The sequence below is a fragment of the Somniosus microcephalus genome, chromosome 2 (assembly GCF_052327205.1).
Source record: "Somniosus microcephalus isolate GS21.2 chromosome 2, FLI_Smic_1.0, whole genome shotgun sequence".
NCBI lineage: Eukaryota > Metazoa > Chordata > Chondrichthyes > Squaliformes > Somniosidae > Somniosus > Somniosus microcephalus.
The window spans coordinates 381,715,634-381,721,633 of record NC_140988.1 but is presented as its reverse complement, the minus strand read 5'-3'; the positions used below and the strand labels follow the sequence as shown (position 1 = coordinate 381,721,633).

The 6,000-nt window shown below is 49.4% G+C and overlaps 1 protein-coding gene across 3 annotated transcripts in view; it reads left to right on the top strand.

Moving 5' to 3' along the window:
• LOC147123790 (rab11 family-interacting protein 5-like) overlaps positions 1 to 6,000 on the top strand; it is a 124,850-nt gene that overhangs the window by 100,221 nt on the left and 18,629 nt on the right. The window lies entirely within an intron of this gene.

Genomic DNA, 6,000 nt, shown 5'->3' with positions numbered 1-6,000 from the left:
CACCTCATTTTTAGGTATGCCTGGTGCTGCTCCTTGCATGCTCTTCTACACTCCTTATTGAACCAGGCTTGATGGTAATGCTAGAGTGAGGGATATGCCGGACCATGAGGTTACAGATTGTGCTAGAATACAATTCTGCTGCTGCTGATGGCCCACAGCGCCTCATGGATGCCCAGTTTTGAGCTGCTGGATCTGTTCTGAATCTATCCCATTTAGCACGGTGGTAGTGCCACACAACGCGATGGAGGGTGTCCTCGGTGTTTAAAACGGGACTTGGTCTCCACAAGGACTGAGCGGTGGTCAGTGGTGGTGCTACCGAGCCACTCTGGGTGATGGACATTGAAGTCCCCCACCCAGAGTACATTCTGTGCCCTTGCTACTCTCAGTGCTTCTTCCAAGTGGTGTTCAACATGGCGGAGTACTGATTCATCAGCTGAGGGCGGGCGCTATGTGGTATTCAGCAGGAGGTTTCCTTGCCCATGCTTGACCTGAAGCCATGAGACTTCATGGGGTCTGAAGTCAATGTTGAGGACTCCCAGGGCCACTCCTTCCCGACTGTGTCGCCACCCCTGGTTGGTCTATGCTGCCGGTGGGACAGGACATACCCAGGGATGGTCATAGAGTTATACAGCATAGAAAGAGGCCCTTCAGCCCATTGTGTCTGCACCGGCCATCAAGCCCTGTCTATTCTAATCCATTTTCCAGACCAAATGCTGGAATATGGGATTAGATTAGACAGGGCGTGATGGCCGGCGCGGACACGATGGGCCGAAGGGCCTCTATCCGTGCTGTAGAACTCTATGACTCACTTGGTCCGTAGCCTTTTATGCTGTGGTGATAGAGGAGTTTGGGACATTGGCTGAAAAGTCATTCTCACAGAATGCTACAATGTCAGACTGTTGCTTGATTAGTCTGTGGGACAGCTCTCCCAATTTTGGCACAAGACCCCTGATGTTGGTGAGGAGGACTTTGCAGGGTCAACTGGGCTGGGTGTGCCGTTGTAGTGTCCGTAGCCGGTGCCGAGGTCAATGCCGGGTGGTCTGTCCGATTTTATTCTTATGTTTCATAGCTCTCAGTAAAAGATGGTTGGCATAGAGGAGAATGCCTGGTGGTAGACGTCCTCGTGGTTTGTGTGGTACTGACACCTGTTGAGAGCCAGAGTGCTTTAACCTCCGGCTGTATCTCTCTCAGGCCTGGTTTTCTCCAGTAACAGGGCAGACGAGTTGACAGCTTACTGGACCGCACTGGAAAGAAAATTAATTTTTACCCAGAGGGAATGCGCCGCGGTGAAAATCTGTCTCTCAATCTGGGAAGCAAGGCCTTATCCTGAGGGAAATTCTGGAGATTCCCTTCGGAAGCGACCTTCACAGCTCTCTGTCAATTTGGATTGGTAACGAGCCTGGAATTTTGTCCCAGTCTGCGCTCTGAAGCCAACATGGAATTGTCTCTTCAGACGTCACTTTGTGCATTTTATGGGAAGCTAAATAAGAACGTAAAGGAGAAAGGAATATATAGATATGTTGATGGGGTGGGATGAGGCTCATGTGGAGCGTAAACACCGGCACGGACCCCTTGGACCGAATGGCCCGTTTCTGTGCTGTAAATTCTATGAAATTCCATGTAATTGTCTCACTGACTGACTGACCCAACAATGCGTGGTTTATAATTAACCCAGCATGACTTTACATAAAAAACTGGTTTCCTGGCCGATATTTATCCCTCAACCAATAACACTAAAACAGATTATCTGGTCATTATCACATTGCTGTTTGTGGGAGCTTGCTGTGTGCAAATTCTCTGCCACGTTTCCTACATTACAACAGTGACCACACTTCAAGAGTACTTTGTTGGCTGTAAAGCACTTTGGGACGTCCTGAGGTCGTGAAAAGCGCTATAGAAATGCAAGTTCGTTCTTTCTTCACATGTTAAAGATCAGATTTGTTTTGAAGGAGCGGATTCCTGTTAGTTTAAAGGGACGGAGTTTATTTGGCAAACCTTTTCTTTATGTTTGATTACAAACTGTACCACAACGTGAGTCAGTGCCGTAAGGAGGGTAGGAAGTGAACACAAGGGCAGTTGCAAATCATATTCCAATGTCATTGCACCACTTGCATGTGACAGCACAGCGATGACACTGATGAACTGCTCTGCCTCCCGAAACCAAAATAGGTGTTTGGAAAACACTCTGTTTGTGCAGAGGGTAGTGTCGTGGTTTTGTTAGCGGAAAGTATTCCATCACACTCCTGACTTGTGCCTTGGAGGCGGTGGAAAGGCTTTAGGGAGTCAGGAGGTGAGCCACTCGCCGCAGAATACCCAGCCTCTGACCTGCTCTTGCAGCCACAGCATTTATGTGGCTGGTCCAGTTGACTTTCTGGTCAGTGATGACTCCCGTGATGGAGGAATCAGGATGGTAATGCCATTGAATGTTATGGGAGGTGGTTAGGCTGCCTCTTGTTGGAGATTACTCCAAGGTTGTTGATGAAAAGATGTAAAATTTATTATCTAGGGCAATTTGTGGTAAACCAGTTGTTACTTTCACCCGTCGTTGGTTCCTTAGGACCTTCGGCCAGGACATTTTAAGATAAGCTGATGGCTTTGGAGAGTGGTAGTGTTTAGTGTTCATCTCCAAAGAAGTTCTCGGTAACTTGGAAAAAAAACTTTTTGGCCCAGAAATTCGGGTCGGGGGCTTCCCGCGGGTGCAAGCCCCCGACCTGCACTTACCTAGCGCGCCGGCCGTTGAGCTGTGGGCCCGCGTGGGATTCCGATCCTGGGCCTGCTCCAACTGCCGGCGCGCAGTGCTTGCGTATCCCAGGGGCGCAGTTAGCTCGCAGCGTCCCCTGGGATCACGTGGGCCATGGAGAGCCAATGGTAGCAGGGAAATGCCCATTCATAAAATTGACAGGAAGAGCGGTCAAAACTATAAATACTATAAGCCCCAAAACATCACTAAAACTTCAAATAAATTTAAAAAAAATAAAATCACATTTTTAAAATAACTATAAATTAAAATTAAAACATTTTTTCCACAGGTTTATTATTTTTAAATACTTTAAAGAAAGGTAAGTTTATTTTTAGCCCCGTTAGAAAATGTAATTAATTTTTTCAAAAATTTAAATTATTGTTTAAAATAGTTATTTTATGTAAATTTTTGAAAAAATTAATTACATTTTCTAACGGGGCTAAAAATAAACTTACCTTTCTTTAAAGTATTTAAAAATAATAAACCTGTGGAAAAAATGTTTTAATTTTAATTAAATCACCACTTACCTTGTTAAAAGCAGGCCCTGCGCCTGCTTTTTACATGTGTAACTCCTGGAGACTTACATTTTTTTTGTAGGTTTCGCCGGGAGGGTAAGTTCCATGCGTACGCGCTGCCTCTCCGGCGCACGCGTTCGACCTGTGACCCCTTCCTTTAAGGGAACGGAAGTTCCGGTTTCCCGCGCATGCGCAGTGCATGCAAGAAACCGGCACTTTCATTGGGCCTACGCGTGAGTACCCAGCGCGTACTCACCCGTGGAGACCCAAATTTCTGGGCCTTTGTTTCTTCTCGGAGGAACTTTCTGTTGTCTCAGGAAATTGATATATTGATATCTAATTTGGTATGACTTGTGTCATTTTGGAGCCTATTATTCAGAGTAAATCTCAATCATTTTTCAGATTGAGAGAATTATTTCACTAACCCAGCATTTCAGTTCCAAAGCCTGGAAATTCCACAAATGCAATGATGGGAATGTTGAAATAAACCCAGTTAATGCAATTACACCTGGGAAACATGCTCCTTAACTCAAAAACAAAAGTGGCTGCAAATAACCTCCACAAGACGAGGAATGTCCCAGAAAGTTCCTCTGAGGAGAAACAGTTTTTTTTTCCCCCCCCAAGTTGCAGAGAATTTCTTTGGAGATGAACACTAAACACTGCCACTCTCCGAAACCATCAGCTCATCTTAAAATGTCCTGCCTGAAGTTCCTAAGGAACCAACAGTGGGAGAAAGTGACAACTGGTTTTCACCATTTCCATTTCCACTTTCCAAATGATCTGATTGGTTGACATTGACAGCCTCCAATCCCAGTGAAAATAGCTGAATTTTCTTGCAAAACATCAACAAACGTGCTGGCTTGACTGTTGATTAAAATGTTGATGGTTGGCATGCATGCCAGTGCATCGTGTCATCCCATATAGTGTCAGCCGTGGCTCAGTGGGTAGCACGCTCACCTTTTGAGTCAGAAGGTCGTGGGTTCAAGCCTCATCCCAGAAACGTGAGCACATAATCTAGGCTGATACTCCAGTGCAGTAGAGGGAGTGCTGCACTGTCTGAGGTGGTGTCTTTCGGATGAGACGTTAAACCGAGGCCCCGTCTGCCTTCTTGGCTAGAGATAAAAGATCCCATGGCACCATTCGAAGAATAGTTGGGGAATTCTTCTGATGTCCTGGCTAATATTTATCCCTCAATCAATACCTAATATCTCGTTACTGTTTGTGGGATCTTGCTGTGCATTAATGGCTGCTGCGTTTCCTACGTTACAGCAGTCACTACATTTGACAAATAATTAATTGGCTGTGAAGCGTTTTGGGACATCTTGAGGTCATAAAAAGCACCTGTTACCGCCCCTGCCTCCACTCGCATGCTACTGAAACCCTCATCCATTCCATTATTACCTCTAGACTAAACTAATCCTTTGCTCTGCTGACCAGTCTCCCACCTTGTCATGAATTTCAGCTCATCCAAATCTCTGCTGTCCGTGTCCTAACTCTCACCGGGTCCCGCTCACCCATCACCCCTGTGCTCGCTGACCCGTGTCCTAACTCGCACCGAGTCCCGCTCACCCATCACCCCTGTACTCGCTGACCCGTGTCCTAACTCGCACCGAGTCCCGCTCACCCATCACCCCTGTGCTCGCTGACCCGTGTCCTAACTCGCACCGAGTCCCGCTCACCCATCACCCCTGTACTCGCTGACCCGTGTCCTAACTCGCACCGAGTCCCGTTCACCCATCACCCCTGTACTCGCTGACCCGTGTCCTAACTCGCCCAGAGTCCCGCTCACCCATCACCCCTGTACTCGCTGACCCGTGTCCTAACTCGCACCGAGTCCCACTCACCCATCACCCCTGTGCTCGCTGACCCGTGTCCTAACTCGCACCGAGTCCCGCTCACCCATCGCCCCTGTACTCGCTGACCCGTGTCCTAACTCGCCCAGAGTCCCACTCACCCATCACCCCTGTACTCGCTGACCCGTGTCCTAACTCGCACCGAGTCCCGCTCACCCATCACCCCTGTACTCGCTGACCCGTGTCCTAACTCGCACCGAGTCCCGCTCACCCATCACCCCTGTACTCGCTGACCCGTGTCCTAACTCGTCCCACTCACCCATCACCCCTGTACTCGCTGACCCGTGTCCTAACTCGCCCAGAGTCCCGCTCACCCATCACCCCTGTACTCGCTGACCCGTGTCCTAACTCGCACCGAGTCCCGCTCACCCATCACCCCTGTACTCGCTGACCCGTGTCCTAACTCGCCCAGAGTCCCGCTCACCCATCACCCCTGTACTCGCTGACCCGTGTCCTAACTCTCACCGAGTCCCGCTCACCCATCACCCCTGTACTCGCTGACCCGTGTCCTAACTCTCACCGAGTCCCGCTCACCCATCACCCCTGTACTCGCTGACCCGTGTCCTAACTCTCACCGAGTCCTGCTCACCCATCACCCCTGTACTCGCTGACCTGTGTCCTAACTCGCCCCGAGTCCCGCTCACCCATCACCCCTGTACTCGCTGACCCGTATCCTAACTCGCACCGAGTCCCGCTCACCCATCACCCCTGTACTCGCTGACCCGTATCCTAATTCGCACCGAGTCCCGCTCACCCATCACCCCTGTACTCGCTGACCCGTGTCCTAACTCTCACCGAGTCCCGCTCACCCATCACCCCTGTACTCGCTGACCCGTGTCCTAACTCTCACCGAGTCCCGCTCACCCATCACCCCTGTACTCGCTGACCCGTG